Source organism: Dermacentor variabilis, chromosome 8 (assembly GCF_050947875.1).
Source record: "Dermacentor variabilis isolate Ectoservices chromosome 8, ASM5094787v1, whole genome shotgun sequence".
Taxonomy (NCBI): Eukaryota; Metazoa; Arthropoda; class Arachnida; order Ixodida; family Ixodidae; genus Dermacentor; species Dermacentor variabilis.
Window position 1 is genome coordinate 110,896,596 of NC_134575.1, and position 22,017 is coordinate 110,918,612.

At 46.4% G+C, this 22,017-nt stretch overlaps 1 long non-coding RNA gene across 2 annotated transcripts in view; it reads right to left on the reverse strand.

The window, feature by feature from the left end:
- LOC142591232 (uncharacterized) overlaps positions 1-22,017 on the reverse strand; it is a 49,057-nt gene that overhangs the window by 6,000 nt on the left and 21,040 nt on the right. The window contains exon 4 of one of the 2 annotated variants that reach the window (XR_012830403.1): positions 18,502-18,642. This is a non-coding gene — a long non-coding RNA (uncharacterized LOC142591232). Of the gene's footprint in view, positions 1-18,500; positions 18,643-22,017 lie in introns of those variants that run through there. The other variant, XR_012830404.1, reaches the window with a different exon arrangement.

Here is a 22,017-nt window from a genome sequence, read left to right on the forward strand (position 1 = left end):
TACCACTTGCTCATCCACCGCCTCCTACGCCTGTGCCACTTACGTACGCTGCCGTTGTCGCTAATCCAAGGCCTCCTTCTGCAGGTAATCAATCCAGACTTACCAGCGCCTTTCCCTCACCTCCGCAAGCAGCTGCAACATATTCTCCTGCCCCCCCAAGCAGCTACTGGCCGCCACAGCAGCCCGTGCGCCCACCTCGCCAATATTTCCAACAGTCTACGCCCGCTGTTCTCAATCCATGGCGCACCCATGACAATCGGCCTATCTGTTATTCGTGTGGCCTACCTGGGCATGTAGCACGGCTTTGCCGCCGGCGTGGATGGTATCCTTCGGATTCTCCGAGAGCACAAAGTAACGGTTTCGACTCTCCGTCCCGTTCTGCTCCTGCCGCTCAGCCCTTTGAAGCCTCGTCTCCTCTTTCCCGACCCTTCAATACCCGTCGGTCTCCGTCTCCCCGTCGGCGTTCTCTGTCGCCGCTTATCCGTCGTCCTGAAGCTATCCGAGAGGAAAACTAAGGACCGCAGTTCCGGAGGCAAGAACTGCGATCTCAGCGAACTCCTCAAGACCTCATTTATTTCCTGCCAACGTCCTTGAAGTTTATGCAGAAGACATTGCCGTTCATGCGCTTGTAGACACGGGAGCAGCAATATCAGTGATTTCGGACCAGCTTCGTCTTACCCTTAGAAAAGTCGCCACGACTTATTCAGCCATTTCATTACGTACAGCAAGCGCTGCGCCGATAGAACCCTTAGGGAAGTGTACAGTGCGTGTTGTTATAAGCGGCGCTTTATACCATATTGAGTTCGTTGTTCTGCCTCGCTGCTCCCATGCCATGATTTTAGGCTGGGACGTTCTGTCCTCTCGTCATGCCGTTATAGATTGTGGCCGTGCTGAACTCGCGCTGTCGCCATTCGGCACCAACGTTTTTTGAAGATACTGATGACACTTCCCGTCGTGTGTTCGTCACCGCCGACACCGAGATTCCTCCATACTCTGCCGCACTTGTACCCGTTTCCTGCGTTGGGCTTTCCGACTCCACAGATCTTTTCACGCCGTCTAAGCTTGTTGCTCGCCGCCATCCTTTCTTGCTTCCTTTTGCCCTTCTTGCCATTCGACAAGGTTCGAGCGCACTTTATGTATCCAACCTGTTTCCTTGCCCTGCTAGGCTGCTCCACAATGAGTGTCTTGGTTATGCCGACGAAATCGAACCAAGCTTCCTTTACGATGTGCCTGACGACCCGGCTTCTCCTCCGGTTGACGCTCTGGCCCTTCAAGTTTCTCCTCCCACGCCGCCATGTCACCCAACATTTTACCAGAGTATTGATCCCAACCTCACTCCAGCGCAGCACGCCCAGATCGTCCATCTTCTAGACCGCTTTCGCACGTCATTCGACCTACAACAATCTCGCTTAGGCCGTACTTCCACTGTTGTCCATCACATCGACACCGGCTACCATGCGCCTTTACGCCACAGGCCGTATCGTGTATCCGCCACGGAGCGTAGCGTGATCGCTGAGCAAGTTGCAGACATGCTCCAACGCGGTGTCATACAACCTTCGCGCAGTCCCTGGGCTTCTCCTGTAGTGCTGGTAAAAAAGAAAGATGGCACAATTCGCTTTTGCGTGGACTACCGGCGACTTAATAAGATCACACGCAAGGACGTTTATCCGCTACCCCGTATTGACGACGCGCTAGACTGCCTCCAAGGCGCTGAATTCTACTCATCCTTAGACTTACGATCCGGGTACTGGCAAGTGCCAGTGGCTGAGTCCGACCGTCCGAAAACGGCCTTCATCACACCTGACGGTTTATTCGAATTCACCGTGATGCCATTTGGCCTGTGTAATGCGCCTGCCACATTTGAAAGAATGATGGACAACATCTTGGGCGGCCTCAAATGGCAGATATGCCTGTGTTATCTAGACGACATCGTTATCTTTTCACCGGACTTCCCTTCCCACTTACTTCGACTTGAACGCGTCCTAAAGTGCATCGCCGATGCTGGCCTCCAGCTTAACTTGAAGAAGTGTCACTTCGCTGCCCGGCAGCTGGTCATCCTCGGCCATGTCGTGTCGAAAGAAGGTGTACTTCCTGATCCGGCGAAACTACAAGCTGTTGCCCAGTTTCCCCGACCAACGAATTTGAAAGAACTGCGCAGCTTCATTGGATTAGCGTCATACTTTCGCCGTTTCATCCGCAATTTTGCCACTATAATAGCACCTTTAACGCAGCTTCTGCATGGTGGCCACAACCTTTCAACCTGGTCACCGGATTGCGACGCCGCCTTCACAAAGCTGCGTCGTCTCTTGACGTCACCACCAATCCTGCGCCATTTCGACCCCAGTGCTCCAACTGAAATACACACGGATGCCAGTGGCGTTGGCCTTGGGGCCGTTCTCGCTCAGAGAAAGGCTGGCTTCGATGAGTACGTCGTTGCCTTCGCCAGTCGTGCACTCACTAAACCTGAATTGAACTATTCTGTCACAGAAAAGGAGTGCCTGGCTATAATTTGGGCCACAACCAAATTCCGTCCGTATCTTTATGGCCGCCCGTTTGATGTCATAACTGATCACCATTCGCTGTGCTGGCTGTCATCCTTAAAAGAACCGTCCGGTCGTCTTGCTCGATGGGCCCTTCGACTGCAGGAGTATGACATTCGCGTACTGTATCGTTCTGGCCGAAAACATTCGGATGCGGATGCCTTGTCTCGTTCGCCACTAACAGACGAGGCTAGCTTCCCGAACACCTCATTGTCCGAGTCTTCCCCTGCTGCCACGGACATTCTTCTGGAGCAGAAGAAAGACCCATGGATTGTGTCCATGCAGCGTTTTTTGTCCAGCCCATCGACACCCACTAACAATCGCGCATTACGTCGCCAAGCGCATCACTTCTCCATTCGCGACGGGCTCCTGTACCGTCGCAACTACCTCCCGGACGGCCGCAAATGGTTGCTTGTCATCCCGCGACACCTGCGTTCGGATATTTGCGCAGCGTTCCACGACGATCCCCAATGCGCGCATGCAGGGGTACTGAGGACATACGCGCGTCTACGCCTTCGTTACTACTGGCGGGGGATGTATCGATTCATCCATCATTATGTCCGCTCCTGTTTGGTTTGCCAACGCCGTAAAGATCCCCCTCGTCGTTCAACCACCCCATTGCAGCCTTTGCCTTGCCCAGCACGTGCTTTTGATCGAGTCGGCATCGACATTTATGGACCTCTGCCAACCACATCCGATGGCAATCGCTGGGTAATCGTGGCCATCGACCATCTTACGCACTATGCGGAAACTTCCCCTTTGTCCAGCGCTTCTGCACGTGACGTCGCCTGGTTTCTCCTGCGCCACATCATCCTTCGCCACGGAGCTCCCAGGGAATTACTCAGTGACAGAGGCCGCGTCTTCCTGTCCGACGTCATCGAGGCTCTCCTCAAAGAATCCCGCATCATTCATCGCACCACTACTGCCTATCATCCGCAGACTAATGGCATGACCGAGCGCTTTAATCGCACTCTTGGTGACATGCTGGCCATGTACGTTGCATCCGACCAAACCAAATGGGACCATGTTCTACCTTTTCTGACCTACGCTTACAACACCGCCACGCAGACTACCACGGGATTTTCGCCCTTCTTTCTCCTGTACGGACGCGAACCTTTTTCCACAATGGATACTATCCTTCCGTACAGCCCTGACTCCACGGAAACGACTACCCTATCCGAAGCCGCTGCACACGCAGAAGAGTGTCGCAAGCTTTCCCGTATATTTACGTCAGAAGACCAGCAACGCCAGAAGCACCATCGAGAAAGTTCCAATGCTCCTGTATCCTATGCTCCTGGCTCGCTAGTGTGGCTTTGGGTTCCAGCCTCTACCACTGGACTGTCACCGAAACTCGCGTCGAAGTACCAAGGCCCATACCGCGTGATCAAACAAACGTCTCCAGTCAACTATATTGTGGAACCCCTCGAGCTACCTTTGGATCATCGCCGTCGTGGCCGCGAAATTGTGCATGCCCAGCGTCTCAAGCCCTACTATGATCCGCCTGTGCTGTCCTACCCGTAGGTCACCGGGACGGCTTCCTTTTCCGCGGGGGAGATAACTGTACTGTAAAATATGGAGCAGTGGGGCTGTGGCTAGGAGAGAGACAACGACGACGAGAAGGAACAACCTTGTTTTCGGTGCTCGGTCGGCTACACTACCTCTCGCTGCTCCAACGTTCTAGTCGCGAACGCTTACTGTTCAAAGTGCTTCGCGACAATATATATATATATATATATATATATATATTACCAGGTAAATGCAGTTCTGGGTCCGGGTAAATATTCACAGTGAAGTAGACGCGCGTATGAAGCGGTTTATTGACGTTTCGGCCGGGGTTCGGCCTTCATCAGAATGATGAAGGCCGGAGCCCGGCCGGTGTGTCAGCTTTGAATGCTGAATCCGACTTATTGCCCTTATCACTTCGTCGCCGCATTGCCAGCCTTTGCTTGTTTCATAAATTTTTCCATAGTTCACTAGGTCGCGCACCCTACATCATCCCTCCAGCACATATATCTCATCGCACTTGTCATCCGCTTCAAGTTTCCCGACCTCGAGCCCGAACTACCACTTTTGCCGCATCATTTTTCTCCCGTACTGCAGCAGACTGGAACGACCTACCCAACGAAATCGCAGCCATCACGTGCTCATCCAACTTTGCCAATAATGTTACCAGTCATGTTTCGTTGTGTTAACACTCGCTCACTAAAATATATGTACCCACCCCTTATGTAATATGTAATACCCCTCGTGGGTCTTTAAGGTAATAAAATGAAATGAAACGTCAATAAACAGCTTCATACGCGCGTCTACTTCACTGTGAATCTATATATATATATATATATATATATATTATCTGGCGACACACTCTGCGCATAATTCCGCGCAGCCTTCGCCGTGTTATCATCCGGCCCAGCGAAATACGGCTACAGGCTGCACTGCTTTATCGATAAAACATAGCGCCACCGCTACGTCACCCGAGGTACGCGTCATCGACGGTGGCTGCAAAAACAGGCCGGGAAGAGTTGCTTTTTTTCTTCCGCTACCGAGACGAGCGTAGCGTTGGTATGCTCATCCGCTGCCATCGCTTATCGAATAAACAGTTGTTACGTTTTTTTGTTGTGATTCGGCCTTCAGCAGACTCGACATTCCACATATATATGCACTTCATCTCTAATCTAGTTGAGGCAGCCGAGATTGCCAGACCTCGTTACCAATGAGTTAGCACACCGTCCTTGTTACTAACAAAAAAGAAGTTGAACTTTTGCACGTACAATAATTATCTTGAGTGCAACGAAGTGCGTGTTTCACTTAATGTGCCATCACATGTCTGTGACAAGTGTGGGCAAAGGTATAAGAAGTCGTGTTTCTTCCAAATAAACGTTGTTGAAAGTCAGCGCTTTTGGTGCCGTCTTCTCATCTCGTGTCCAATCTACGTTTTGCGCTGTGAATACGAAGAATACGACCGCAACGTGATGGAAATTTCGAACAGCCCCCCTGCTGTGACTTGGAGAAAGCACCTTGAGGACCTGCGCGAGAAGATCTGGGGTGTGGTACGAGACGAGCTCCAGAAACTGCAGGTAATCGACGCACCGACAGCACGAATGTCTGTGGCAGAGATAGTGCGCGACGAGGTTAGGCAAGTCATCCACGCTTATGAATACTACGAAGTACCACAATGGCGGGAGTCAGTCCGAATTACTTACGCGGACGCGGTACGACGGCCGTCGGTGTACGGCCCTTCAAACGTCATGCGCCCCTCCGAACAAACAGAAGCAGCATTCAGGTATCGCAATCCACCCTACATCGAGCAGTCGAGGCCCCAGAAAAAGAGACGCATGGCGGGATCCTGATCTGAGGCCCCTATGCTTTGATTGTGGAGAGGCTGGCCACGTCTACAGGATGTGTCCCTGTCGGCTCGTGGCTCTCCGTGGGTTCCCTCCAGGTGTTCCACGCCCAGGAGTTGGTGAGCGCCCTATGGAGATAGAGAACTTCATCGTGCGTCGTGATAATTCATTCGGGCAGCGAAGGCACGAGCACCATTCTTCATCGCCCGCGCGATACCGATCTCCCAGTTCCGTGTTTCCTCGAGACGCTGGCAGGCGTCGTTCTGAAACCCGGGAAACTGAGTCAGGTGACCGCCGGTAGTGAGGCCGCTGAACCGAGCGCATCAAATATCCTTCCTCACGTCGACAACGACAACAACAAACCAACGTTCAGGAACATTGCGGTGATCAACGACAAGTTGTAACGTCGGACATACTGGTTACCAGAGACGACAAAATCACCGCTTTACTTGACACTGTTGCGGACAGTTCGGCTATGAGCAGAGAGCTTGCGTCGAAGTTGAACATTTTGACACAGCGAACTGGGTCGCAGACCCATAATGCTGGAGGCCATCTACAAATTCTTTCGGGAAGATGCACTGCTCAAGTAAATATTCGCGGATTTATGTTGTCCGGGTCTTCATTAGTCTACCCAGTTTTACGAGGGGCTTGCTACTCGGCAACGACTTTCTACAGGAGAATCAAGCCATAACTAACATGGAAAAATCAATTGTGACACTCTCTACTGGAAAAAGCCATAGCAAGCGACGCTGGCAACGAGAACCACACCAAAAATGCCTTGCGCATCGTTGATGACAGCATAACGGTACCGCCAAGAAACAGTCTACCGACTCTGGTAGCGTGCGACGCATTCGACGACTATTAGGGCAACGCGGAGGCAAACATTTCGTTAATGCCTGAACGGAACCCCTGCATTGCACGGGGCCTTGTCCAGCTTTGGAATGGACACTAATTAGTTATGCCGACCAAATTCAGCAACGAATATCAGCCCTTACCGCAACGCATGGCTGTCGCCTCCCTCGGAACTGCTTCGCCTAATATATCGGAAGTGGTCAACCTGATTGATCGCATTCAGGTTAACTCGGGCCCATCGGAAGGACGGAAACACCAACTACTCATATTTGTCAATGACATCTCTACCTGCTTCCCTACCGAGCTATAGTACGGCGCACCTCCATTACGAAACATCGCATTCCTACGGGACGAGTTAGGATCTCGCTTACGCAAAGGGAGGGGATGAAGCACCAGGTTGAAGACATGATCAATGATGGCGTGATTCAGCTGTTTGTAAGTCCATGGGCGTCCCACGTCGTGTTAGTTAAAAGAAGGAAAAAAAAACACTACGCTTCTGTGTAGACTATCGACGGTTCAACGATATTACCAAACACGACGTTTATTCCTTGCCACGGTTAGATGACGTTCTGGACCGTCTGCGCCATGCACGATCTTTCACCTCTTTCGATTTTAAGTCAGGGTACTGGCAGATCGATGCAGAAGATCGCGACCGCGAAAAAACAGGATTAGTTACGCCAGATTGATTATATGAAATTGAAGTAATCTCATTCGGCCTGAGTTCGGCACCTGTCACATTTCAGCGGTTGATGGACACTGTTCTCTCTGGATTGAAACGGCAGACATGCTTAGTCTACTTAGACAACGATGTGGTGTTTTCAAAAAGGTTTGATGACCATCTAGAACGATGCAAACACACACTCATCGCAATCAGCAAAACAGAACTGTCAATCAAGTCTGAGAAATGTATTCGCTCTCAGAAGCTCAACTTTCTCGGACACGTAGTGAGCCGCGGCGGTATTCCGACCCCGAGAAGCTAGTTGCCGTCGCAGAGTTCCCGCGTCAAACTGACAAGAAGGAAGTTCATCGCTTCTTAGGTCTGTGAGCTTACTACCATTGCTTTGTCGAAGTATTTTGAAGGATCGCCAAACGATTAACGAGATTGACATACCAAGAAGTGCCGCTCTATTGGACGGACGAGCGACAAGCAGCCTTTAGAGAATCGCTGAAGCGACTGCAAAGAGCCGCCGTACTCGCGCGTTACGATTACAAGGCTGACACAGAAATTCACACAGACGCCAGCAACGTGAGGCTTGGTGCCATACTGGTCCAGTGGCAAGACGGCGCCGAACGAGTAGTGGCCTACGCGAGCCGCAGTCTGACAAAGGTGGAGGTCAACTATTCGGCGACTGAAAAGAAGTGTCTCGCCGTCGTTTGACTCATCGGCAAGTTCCGACCCTACCTGTACGGCCGACTTTTTCAAGTAGTAGGTGAGCAAACCACTCAGTGGGGTGGCGTGCGAGTCTTGGGGATCCTCCAGGCCGCCTCGCTCGTTGGAGTCTCCGCCTTCAGGAGTATGGTGTCACAGTGGTTTATCGATCCGGTCAGAAGCACCGCGACGCCGACTGACTTTCATGTGTACCTATGCCTTTCGAGCGAAGCGACTTAGAGCAGGATTTGCCGCTTCTTGGTGTAGTAGACGCTGTCGAGATGGCTGACTTCCAACGTGCAGACAGTACTTTGCTTACCCCCATCCTGTACTACAGGGAGCCGTCATTGTTGTCCCACAACCGATGTCATGAGGCCTGACTTCATACTGCCTCCGCAACAACGTTCTCTACAAAAAGGATTTTGAACACAGCCAAGAAACGTTCCTTCTTTTCGTCCCAGTTGCACTGCGCGAAGAAGTGTTCGAAGCGTGTCATGACACCGGTGTGCCGGACACTTAGGCTTCGCCAGGATATTAGCGCTCACATGCCAGAATTACTACTGGCCACTGCTGCTCTCGTCCGTTCAGTACAACGTGAGAAGCTGCCGTGATTGCTAGTGGCTCTACTTTCCACCTTTGAAACCTAGTGGTCTTCTGCAAACCTTGGAACTTCCTCCAACACCGTTTCAACAGGTTGGAATGGATCTTCTCGGTCCATTCCCTACGTCACCCGCGGGCAAGAAATGGATAGCCGTCGCAAAGGACTACTTAAGGCGGTACGCAGAAACAAAAGCTGTAGTCCGCGGAACCTCTACAGAAGTCGTCATGTTCTTTGTCCATGGCATCGTATTTCGTCACGGAGACCGTTCTCTCTTGATACCGGATCGAGGGACTGGATATACTGCTGACTTAATCTAGGAGGTCATTAGAGTGACCCACACCAATCGTCGGTAAACTACGGCCTATCACCCACAAACTAATGGACTTACGGGTCGCCTCAATAGAACTATCGCCGATATGATCTCGATGTACGTTGAATTAAAACACAAGTTATGGGTCCAAATTCTACCATACGTGACATTCGCATACAATACAGCTGTTCAGTAAGCCACCGGATTAACACCACTGGAACTGGTTTATGGGCACTGCTTAACAATACCTTTAGACGTCATGCTCCCCGTAGACAATGAAACAAGAAGCAACAATGCTGACGACATTGTCCAGAAGGCTGAGGAAGCTCGAGAGCTTGCTCGAAACCGCATCCGCTTCCAGCAGCATACTGACCACCGCCATTACAGCAGTGGCCGAAAGAACGTCATGTACAAACCCGGCCACTACGCTCGGGTGTGGACATTCATCCGCCATCAGGGACTGTCGGAAAAATTATTGCTCAGATACCTTGGCCCGTACAAGATCGTCAGGCTTCTCAGCGACGTGAACTACGAGGTAGTCCCTCAGAGTACTACTATGAGCTCGAGCCGACGGCGAAGGAGAAACTATACAAACATCGACAGTTGCATAAATACGTACATGCATAGGCAGGCAATCCCCTCGTGACGTACACTAAAAATGATGACGCATTAAAAGACAGGTTTGAAACAAGGAGAAGAAGTATTTCATGTATAAATGAAATATCTGTACTCCTGACACACAATTAACGCTTTCGACTGAAACCATGTCAAAACTTTAAATTCAACGCTATCTGGCCAGGACAAACTTTTCTGTAACGTTCAATTCCCGTGTGCAGCGGAAGGATGAGAGCAGGCAACCAGCCGACACGAACTCTGGTGACCAACTGCCTTATTCTCGTTCACGCGCTCCGCGAACTACGCCGCTAGCCAATGAGATGGGGTGGTATCGCCATCTGTCGTTCTTCTTGGCAAACGCTGTAGTCAAACACACACCTCTTGCTGTAAGACAAGTAAGTTTGGCTCCAAGAGGGGAACAACTGAACAGTATCCGGAGTAAATGACAGAGCATTTGAGAGCGTAAATGACGACACCAAATTCCGTAGCCCACTTGTAGACTTCCTCCGGGGCATAGGCAATTTTACGCTGTTTTCGACGCCATAACGAAGCCTATCTGTGAGAGCCTTTAAATGGTGTTTGCCTGGTGGCACCAAAGATTTGTCGGCAACCAGACAAGAACATCGCCAAAAATGTACACTTTTATTTATCAGACCTACCGTTTCACCTTCACAATGTCGCCCACTCCGTAGCAATGTATGTCGTTATATATATATATATATATATATATATATATATATATATATATATATATATATATATATATATATATATATATATATATATATATATATATATATATATATATACATACATACTGCAGCCCCTGGTGGGGCTATAGCAGTAGTGGATAATAGACTATAATACAAGAAAGAAATACAATAGGCAACAAAGAAATAAAGTTTAGGCGCAATGCTGAGGGAGCACAGACAAGAATTCATTTAATGGGAGAGAACGGTTGGTTTCTGGTAGCGAATTCCATGTTTCAATTGTTTTAGGGAAAAAGCTATACTTCAAAGTATCAGTGCGTGTTAAAAATGGTGTAATGTTAAGCGCGTGATGTCTCCTTCTAGAAGAGTTTTTTGCAAAGGTGATATATTCATTACTGGAGAGGCGACAAGAGGAGTGAATAATGCCGTGAAAAAATCTTAAAGAATTTACGTGTCGCTGTTCGGCGAGAGATATCAGGTTGAGTGAGGACATGACTGACGATGGTGAGAACTGGTGGTCATACCGCGGTAGACAAATCTAATGGCTTTCCTTTGGATGGCCTCAATTCTTGTCTATTTCGTACTGCTTGTAGGGATTCCAAACAATACTACCATACTCAAGTATAAGGTGAACAATAGTTTTATATAACAGTAATTTAGTTTCGCGTGGAGAATTAGACAGAGTATGACGTAAATAACCGAGTTTTTGTAGAGCTTTAGTCCTAATGGAATCAATGTGCTTTGACGAGGACATGTGAGTGGTGAGTGGTGAACGTGAGACCAAGATATTTATATTCAGAAACGCGTTGAATTAAATTATCATTAAATTCGCAGCTGGAAAGGAATGGGTTAGCTTTATTAGAGGACATAACGACAGTCTTACGGAAGTTAATATTCATTTGCCATGTTTCACACCGTTTAGAAAATCTGACGAATGATTCACTAAGTGGAACATGCTCACAGGCAGATGAAATAATGTCCTACAATACGCAGTCGTCTGCACGCATTCGGATTATAGATGATATCTCGCGTGGCAAATCCTTATTATATAGTAAGAAAAGTAGAGGACCGAGGAGCGACCCTTGAGGGACGCCTGATGACACATCCACTACCGAGCAATTGATCGAGTTAAAGCTTACGAATTGAGTGCGGTGAGACAAAAAAACTCTCTATCCAGTTCACTAATTGAGGGTTATTAAGAATGGCATTTAGTTTGAACGGTAGTCTTGAGTGAAGTACGGTATAGAAAGCTTTGGAAAAATCTATGAATATAGCGCAAATTCGAAATCGCTTATCCAGGTTAGAATCTATGTCATGCGTGAAGTCGACAAGTTGTGTTATGGTGCTAAAACCGCGACTGAATCCATGCTGTTCGGTAGAGAGAATGTTACTTGATTCAAGGAATTCCATAATGTGTTTGTATATTATATGCTCTAGTATTTTGCATGAACATGGTGTTAAAGATATTGACCGGTAGTTAGAAAGATGCTGCTTACTACGTGACATGTAACGGAAGCACCTGAGCCATCTTCCATGATGAAGTCACTATGCCGGAAGTAAGTGATTTATTGAAGATAAGAATAAGGTATCGTGAAGTCCATAAGGCATACCGAACGAGAAACGAATTCGGGATTCTATCAGGCCCTTCCCTTTTGTTTGTAACAAGATTTAGTATGAGGATTAAGACACCTTCTGTGGTAACTAAGATATCATCAATGGGGCAAGTCAGATGAATGTTTGGAAAAGGGGGAAAGATATGATTATCGCAAGTAAAAACGGACTTAAAGTATGCGCTGAAGGCGTTGGAGATTAGTAAGGAATCACTAGTCATTTCGTTGTTCACGCATAAAAATGTACAAGAGCTGTCACGAGGAAAAATGGATCCCCAGAACTTATGCGGCTTACTTTTCAACAGAAGTGGTAGCTGCACGCTATAAAAAATCTTTGGCTGATTTGGTTTTTGTACAAAGATCCTCCTTCGTCTTAGTAAACATAGCAGTGTGTACGGGGTTATGGGAGTCCTTCAAGCGTCTAAGCCTGCGAACACGACGTGAAAGATGTAGTATATCTCTGTTCATCCAAGGGATTTTAGTATTTTTCTTTTTTGTTTTAATGGGAATGAAGTGTTCGATACATGACATGACAATATTTTCAAAATATGTCACGGGAACATTCGCGTCACTTGATATACTGAGTGTTTCAAAGGTGTCGAAGGCATCAGCCAATGTATCTATAATAGAAGTGTCGTCAGCATGATTGGAGTCGCGAAATGTAGTAAGAACGATGGATGGTTTAGGAACAATGCACGGAAGGGAAACGAGAACAGCCTTATGATCAGAAATGCCTTCTACCACTTCACAAGTGTAATCATTCGCGGTGAAGTTCGAGCTAAGAAAGACCAAATCCAAAAGAGCATTCTGCCTGCTAGGTTAGCAAACCATCTGAGTAAGCCCCAAACTCAGGCTAAAATTTTAATGTTCTTTATCGAAAAAGCCATAATGACCGCATGTTAATAGAGAGGGCCAATGAATGCCCGGTGCATTGAAATCACCCAGACAAATAAAGTTGGAAGGACCTAGGTTGTGCATGTGCATGAACGTTTCGATTGCTTGAAGCGAGTTCACCGTTGTTCCGGGGGGGCGGTAGAAAGCGCCGATTACAAAATGCATTTTTTCCAAGTAAAGTTTACAGCAGGCCGACTCCGTATCTAGAGGAGCTGGAAGAACGGGAAACCTAAGATCAGACCGAAGGAAAAGGGCGATGCCGCCCCCACTGCTGTTTTGTTGGTCCGTACGAATTGCGATATAGTCCGGTGGAGTGAATTCCGAGTAAAAAATCCCATTGTGTAGTCACGTTTCCGTGATAGCAACAACGTGAGGACAGTACGATTCAATAAGAGATAAGAAGGCAGGAAATTTATTGGTGATACTTCGTGCATTGAGTAAACGAAGACAATCAAGCGAAGTGGGAGCTGGTCAAAGATGCGATGATGGTGATACAGCATGGCTACTGGCGTCGGCACTGTTGTTAACTCAAGGCACAGGTGAGGAGCGAAAAGAATTACTGGAAGATTGCACGATGGAGTTAGACGCGTGATCCCAGTGATAGCGAAGCTTGTTAATAAAGACATGATCATAGCGCATTTTTTACAACACAACCTTTGTCGCTTTAGCTGGCTCTCTCTCTCTCTCTCTATGTATATATATATATATAGAGAGAGAGAGACAGAGAGAGAGAGTCTTTGTGTTTGTTTTATGGGAATACGATTGGGAAAATATTAGTCGCGCTAGATGTCTTTTCATCATCATCATCATCAGCCTGGTTACGCCCACTGCAAGGCAAAGGCGTCTCCCATACTTCTCCAACAACCCCGGTCATGTACTAATTGTGGCCATGTCGTCCCTGCAAACTTCTTAATCGCATTCGTCCCCCTAACTTACTGCCGCCCCCTGCTACGCTTCCCTTCCAGTGGAATCCAGTCCGTAACCCTTAATGACCATCGGTTATCTTCACTCCTCATTACATGTCCTGCCCATGCCCATTTCTTATTCTTCATTTCAACTGAGATGTCATTAACTCGCGTTTGTTCCCTCACCCAATCTGCTCTTTTCTTGTCCCTTAACGTTACACCCATCATTCTTCTTTCCATAGATCGCCGCGTCGTCCTCAATTGAAGTAGAATCCTTTTCGTAAGTCTCCAGGTTAATGCCCCGTAGCTGAGTATTGCTAAGACACAGCTATTATGCACTTTTCTCTTGAGGAATAATGGCAACCTGCTGTTCATGATCTGAGAATGCCTGCCAAACAAACTCCCGCCCATTCTTATTCTTCTGAATCTTTCAGTCTCGTGATCCGAATCCGCGATCACTACCTGCCCTAAGTAGATGTACTCCCTTACCGCTTCCAGTGCCTCGATACCTATCGTAAACTGTTGTTCTCTACCGAGACTGTTAAACATTACTTTAGTTTTCTGCAGAACAATTTTTAGACCAAATCTTCTGCTTTGCCATTCCAGATCAGTGAGCATGCATTGCAATTGGTCCGCTGAGTTACTAAGCAAAGGAATATCATGAGCGAATCGCAAGGTACTAAGGTATTCTCCATTACCTTTTATCCCCAATTCTTCCCAATTCAGATCTCCGAATACTTCCTTTAAACACGCTGTGAATAGCATCGGAGAGATCGTATCTCCCTGCCTGACGACTTTCTTTATTGGGATTTTGTTGCTTTCTTTATGGAGGAATACGGGGGCTGTAGAGCCGCTATAGATATCGTACAGTGTTTTTACATACGGCTCCTCTACACCCTGATTCCGTAATGCCTGCATGACTGCTGAGGTTTCGACAGAGTCAAACGCCTTCTCGTAATCAATGAAAGCTCTATATAAGGGTTGGTTATATTCCGCCCATTTCTCTATCACCTGATTGATAGTGTAATATGGTCTATTGTTGAGTAGCCTTTACGGAATCCTGCCTGGTCCTTTGGTTGACAGAAGTCTAAGGTGTTCCTGAATGTATTTGCCATTACCTTAGTAAATACTTTGTAGGCAACTGACAGTAAGCTGATCGGTCTATAATTTTTCAAGTCTTTGGCGTCCCCTTTCTTATGGATTAGGATTATGTTAGCGTTCTTCCAAGTTTCTGGTATGCTCGAGGTCATGAGGCATTTCGTATACAGGGTGGCCAGTTTCTCTAGAACAATCCGACCGCTATCCTTCAACAAATCTGCTGTTACCTAATCCTCTCCAGCTGCCTTCCCCCTTTGCATAGCTCCCAAGGCTTTCTTTACTGCTTCCGGCGTTACCTGTGGGATTTCGAATTCCTCTAGACTATTCTCTCTTCCAATATCATCGTGGGTGCCACTGGTACTGTATAAATCTCTATAGAACTCCTCAGCCACTTGAACTATATCATCCATATTAGTAATGATATTGCCGGCTTTGTCTCTTAACGCATACATCTGATTCTTGCCAATTCCTAGTTTCTTCTTCACTGCTTCAAAGCTGCCTCCGTTCCTGAGAGCATGTTCAATTCTATCCATGCTATACTCCCTTATATCAGCTGTCTTACGCTTGTTGATTAACTTAGAAAGTTCTGCCAGTTCTATTCTAGCTGTAGGGTTAGAGGCTTTCATACATTGACGTTTCTTAATCAGATCTTTCGTCTCCTGCGATAGCTTACTGGTATCCTGTCTAACGGAGCTACCACCGACTTCTATTGCATACTCCTTAATGATTCCCACAGGATTGTCTTTCATTGCTTCAACACTAAGGTCCTCTTCCTGAGTTAAAGCCGAATGCCTGTTCTGTAGCCTGATGTGGAATTCCTCTATTTTCCCTCTTACTGCTAACTCATTGATTGGCTTCTTATGTACCAGTTTCTTCCGTTCCCTCCTCAAGTCTAGTCTAATTCGAGTTCTTACCATCCTAAGGTCACTGCAGCGCACCTTGCTGAGCACATCCATATCTTGTATGACGCGAGGGTTAGCGCAGAGTATGAGGTCTATTTCATTTCTAGAATCGCCGTTAGGGCTCCTCCACGTACACTTTCGTCTATCCCGCTTGCGGAAGAAGGTATTCATCATCCGCATATCATTCTGTTCCGCAAACTCTGCTAATAACTCTCCCCTGTTATTCCTAGTGCCTATGCCATATTCCCCAACTGCCTTGTCTCCAGCCTGCTTCTTGCTTACCTTGGCATTGAAGTCGCCCATCAGTATAGTGCATTTTGTTTTCACTCTACCTATCGCTGATTGCACGTCTTCATAGAAGCTTTCGACTTCCTGGTCATCATGACTGGTTGTAGGGGCGTAGACCTGTACAACCTTCATTTTGTACCTCTTATTAAGTTTCACTGCAAGACCTGCCACCCTCTCGTTAATGCTATAGAATTCCTGTATGTTACCAGCTATATTCTTACTAATCAGGAATCCGACTCCTAGTTCTTGTCTCTCCGCTAAGCCCCGGTAGCACAGGACGTGCCCGATATTTAGCACTCTATATGCTTCTTTTGGCCTCCTAACTTCACTGAGCCGTATTATATCCCATTTACTGCCCTCTAATTCCTCCAATAGCACTGCTAAACTCGCCTCACTAGATAACGTTCTAGCGTTAAACGTTGCCAGGTTCATATTCCAATGACGGCCTGTCCGGAGCCAGGGATTCTTAGCACCCTCTGCTGCGTCGCATGTCTGAATGCCGCCGTGGTCAGTTGCTTTTGCAGTTGCTTTTAATGTCTTTTGCTTGTATGCAATGTCAGAGATGTTTCTTTGCATACAGGTTTCTGAGTCATGTGGTTTACTGATTGATTATTATCACAGCTGTGCAAGACCTCTTTTTATGCACTGCCTGACCGTTTTGCGTAGACACACCACTGCCACACTTCTTTGTTACCGCATTTAAATAGGAGAATACGAAGATTTCCTAAAGCTAGTTTGGCATGCATCTTCCACATGGCCTTCTCTCGCTTAAATACGTCTCTAGACGTTATTTGCTGCAGGTGTTCAAGGGAAATTGTCATTAATATGCACATCATACAAGAATATTTTATAGTATTTCATCTCTGGACACATGCAATTAATGTCGTTAGCTGGCTGCTAGAAGTGGATACATAATGTCATTGGTGAAAATGACTTCTGCAAACTGATGAGTTAGATGAGCCTGTTCGAATGGGCTTTTTATAACGATTGACCGAAATGGCCGCGAACAAATAAAATTATTAAAGTAGACGATTCATTACGAAACTAACGTTCTTATCTCATTGTGTTTATTCTTTTCGAAAAAAAATATTGATATTACAGATTTCGTTGAATTAAGGTTGAACAGATTGCTGTCGGCCATACTTAGTGTCATATAATTGCACTGAGCACTAGCACTAGAGCGTATCATATGATTCACGGATGCATACCCATCATGCTAAAATACTAGTAATTAAAAACAATATTTACGAACAGTTTGCGCATTAACTAAGCTTATATTGTTTTATCTCTATTTGCGCATCCACAGAGCCATCATCTGCAAAGGACAAATCTTCTCTCTTGTAACTGCACATGGTATCTAACGTGTTTGACATATCGAATTTCAGTATGCCGAAATAACATTTATTATTCCACTCTGACGGGGCTGTAATTCCTACCGGATGTATTGTATCAAAGTATGTTTTCTGTAACACGAGAAAATGCTATCTTTAGAAGGTTTGTTTGATTGCTTGTTCCAGTAAGAATGCAGGGCACTTTCTGTTGTAGCTTGCGCTCGGAAACTTTATTTTTCAAGGCATGGCTGCTAGCGACATTCGCGTTCGAAACGTGGGGTGTGCGCTGTTTAACGTGTACACATTTTCCAGGCATTGAGGGCATTTTGCTAAAGAATGGGATGCTGTTTTAATTCAAGTTGTGCTTTAACACACCAGTAAACAAACTTACTCATAGCCGACGACGTACACATGTTTTGCTTGTAGATACAAAGGAAAGCGGGCCTTTTTATTTTGAAATGTACTTTGTTGCGGACCTTATAGAAAATTTTAACCTGGCTATTAGAGATGCGAGCATCGATGTACGCCTGGCAGGGCCGTATTTCAAGAATGCATCGGAACCAATGCAGCAGTATACATATAAATACACCCTTGATCAATAGTACAAACGAACGGAAATAAATTTTTAAGCAGTGTGGTTTACAATACATGTGCTACATAATGTTGTTCAACAACGCTAACTGTTGAAGAGGCAAATTTTTCCATACATATTATGTCAGATTCGAAACCAGGCTACAAGACTTGGTACCATTTAAAAAATATGCTGGGTGGTTGCTCTCATGCTCTCGTATTGTTCTTTACTGTATCTGAATGTATGCCAAGCGCGAAACAATAAGCAATACTGAAAGAATCGTAACCTTGTTATATCACAGGAGGGATGGGTTGTGTATTTTAAAGGAGGACAAGAAAGAAAAATGAGCGTTTGTGGGCTAATCGGTAGAGCATCTTGTTATAACGCTCAGAAAGCCTGCTTTCCATTGCTTAAATATCAGCAGGTTGACACAATTTCGAATTAAAATGGCCCAGACGAGATAACACACGCAAGAGCAAGCGCAAAGTTGCTTATATCGCCACAGATTGCTTCTTATTAAAAGCACAAGGGTGCATTATTCATATGCAAAACGTTTCTCACCTGCTCTCGATACCTCATGATGTGGCGAACTCCGAGGGCCGAAAGACCAGCTTTATTTGATTTCCAGCACCTCGTGGTATTTATTCCTGGTGGCCAATTGGCCCGTAAAAGAGCTACTATTGGGCGAGTTCCATTTATCAACTGTAATAGACGTGATTTTGAATTTTATATATATATATATCGTTATGGAGAGAGGGAGAGGGACAAAACGCACATCTAATGTGAATAAAATAAATAAGCGTCTATATACAAGAACCAAGACCACTTGATGTGCCGAATATTTCTTGTATTTTGCTGAGCAACGGAATAAAACAAAAGCAGTTGATAACTTTTAGAAGTGCAATTGTAAAAACTCCTTCATAAGGTCCTTGCGCCGTCCAGGCAGCCCTGTGAAGACGCCTGATAACAGCGCCCTAAATGTCGCGCTTACTGGCTTTGGGTCGTTCAAAAGCCGAGTCTTTGTTATGAAATCTACGGCACTGCTGTATATGTGCTAGTCAGAGCAAGGCTGCCGTGTGAATTTCTGAGAATGACCTGCACTAAATACTTTGTTGTAAGCAATGTACGTGACGAAGTAAACGTGCGCAATGTCAATTACGCATGTGGTGCGCGATAAGAAAGTGCAGTTTACCCAAGCTTCCCTTTCCAAGTAACTATCTAGTACTTTCTAGAATTTTTTTCCTCGTGCAGCTCAAACCTCGAAAATCAACTATGGGTCATCCAGCAAGCCCCTGAGGCGGCGAGGAGACAGGATCTCCGGGCCTCCTCGGGGGCGGCCTAGGCACAGGCCAAGAATTTGCCGGATTGTCAATAAAGTTGTTACCACCACCACCAGCACTGGAGATCGGAGAAGAAAGCTTCATTTCATCAGTTTCTCCGGCGCCAGCTTCGATGCCATAAAGAAGTACGCGCCGTTGTGTACGTAGCATGTGGTTTATGTGGTGACGGCAACTTGCGTCGTCAGCGCTTCCTTGCACTGTTTCTACTTTTCATCATGAGTTGCTACGCCCATGGTTGCCGTAATCACTTCAATGAAGCAAAGAAGCTTTTTACGCTGCCATCCGGCAAGCATGATATGGAGCGGAGAAAGGTGCGGATGCACCGGATAGGTCGCGCAACCTCGACCCGCGGGTGATCGCGCGCCTTTGCCAGGTAAGTAGGATATATCGAAATCTCAGAGCGTCTCCGTAGTATTTAGTCCCAAGCTTCCGCACCGTGAGATGTTACGGCGGATGTCGTGTGCTCCTTCTTCGTGGAACATTTCGACGCAGTTTTTCTTCCTTGAGCAGTAGTGCGCACTTTCTTTAACTTTAATGCGAAGCATTCTTTCGAGAATAGCGCCGGAAAATTTGTCCGTCACGCGAAAACTGTAATAATGCCTTGTATCTGCACAAAAATGCGTAATTTGTGAAGTTAAGACATTCAATCGTAATAATAGATACAGTAAATATAGCGGATTTGTAGCTTTATAAGCGATATAGCCCAATTGCAATCGAAAAAGAAATGCAAATTTTGAGAGGGAATGCCCATATGATACATGCACCTCCTCAGAAAATGCATAGGGAAGCTATGAGTAGGGTTGGGCCAACTTGAAATTCGGGGTTCGGGCTAATAAAATTGGGGTCGACCAACCTAAATTTGAGGCTGGGCCAACTCTAATTTGGTGATACGCGTATGCAAAGTTAAACTCCAGTGGAGTTTTTCCATGCTTTTTGATATAAGAAAAATGGAGTGATATTCAATGACTAAAACTTGCGTTTTTTTACGTATGGGTGTTTAGCCGTGGAAAAAACTACAGCGTCAATTAATTACACTCTTAGAATACTCACTAAACAAACCAGACTTGCACGCAAGCACACTTCAGCAAAAAAAAAAAGTACCTCAGCGTAGGGAATTTTGCAGGAAACGGTGCTCATTCGATCAAAATTTTTGATATTCTCACTGAGTTTTTTTAGTACTGTTTGTCCGCGACGAATCATTTTCGCGGGATAGGCTGCTGAATTCATGTAGGACTTTATTTATATGTTTAGAATCATTTTTGATGACCAGTTTGAGCCTTTGATTATGCGCCATTTCAGGAAAAAAATAAGCTCAAGTGGGACGCTACACCCAGCATGCTCGAACGTTAGCAGCCAGAGCGCACTGTCAGTGCCAACATAATAAATTGTAATGTTCATTGTAAGGTTCAAGGCACAGCACCACCGGGTCCGAGTGGCTGACGGGACTTCAGTCACCGTTTGCGTTCCCCTTAAAGGCGTAGCTGTATAACTGAGCGCTTACAACCGGTTCCACTCTAAACAAATTTGTAGCTTCTATTTCTGATGAACACTTTCAGACAACCGTGCTTCACAGCTACTTGCGACGGTTCATAAACCGCACTCACCGAAAACCGGTACAGACAAGCAAACGTATGCTTCCACGCTATCCTTGTTGTGACTGCAACGCATGCAATTTTTACATGGTCTTTCCCCTAAAATTTTGTTTGCACTGCTCTTTGTTGTACTCGGTGTTAAAATAAGGCTTCGGAATGTAATTTCAGTGCGACAGTGATTAATAGGAGATAAAAGAAAATCGCCGAACTAAAAACTTGTCATCCCGCTCGCATTAACACGTGGCGTCGTCTGCTACGCTACATTGGACAAGGTGGCGCCACCATCGAGGGGCTAGGGTGAGCGAGGACTAACTACTGCGAAGCGAGGGAGGGCGTCCGAGATGGCACTACGTTTAATCGTTGAGAGACTTTAGGAATGCGCGGTGGCGAACGCGTTCTCATGGCGTAGTAAGAAGCCCAGTCACACGCAGAAGAGGTAAAGAAAGCCTCGCTTTAAAAGCAAGCACGGCGAGTTAAGCAGCTCCGTGAAGGTAACTCAAGATACGACTTTTACTACCCGGCCACTTTTGTTCAACGCCACGTTTCGACGTGGCAATAATCTACAGTGCTACAAGCCTATAGTGAAACTTGCTTATTCTTGCCAAGTGCGGTGCTGATGTCAACGGGGCCTCTATGAGCATATTTTAGTGGGGCGCTTCCTTCTTTGCATGTTTCTGTGTACACACTCCAACCATGAATTTACTTCAGTTACTTTTGGGGACATTGTCATGGCCATTGCACTAATGTCATTACCTCCCACTGAATTATTCGTATCGTCCGCAGATATGCTGACCGTCGGGCGCCCGGGAGTCCCGTGTTGTACCTATACCAAATAGAGGATATCATGCGCTGCTGGCAAATTCTCGCCCGATGTCGCAAATTCATCCTGCTGTGAGCTACTCGAACGTATTGTGGCTAACTACAAAACCAAGCTGTTGATAGACAACAATTGTTGCCTATTTCTGCATGGTGTCACAGAAGGCTTCTCTATGGCCACACAACTATCAACGGAAATCACAGTTTTGTAAGTGTTTTCAAAGCACCTCTACAAACGGACGTAATTATCATTAGACTGTCGGAAGCTTTTCAACTATTTTACGCCATAAGTTATTTATTAACTAGCCTAAAGTAATTTCGCCTCCCTT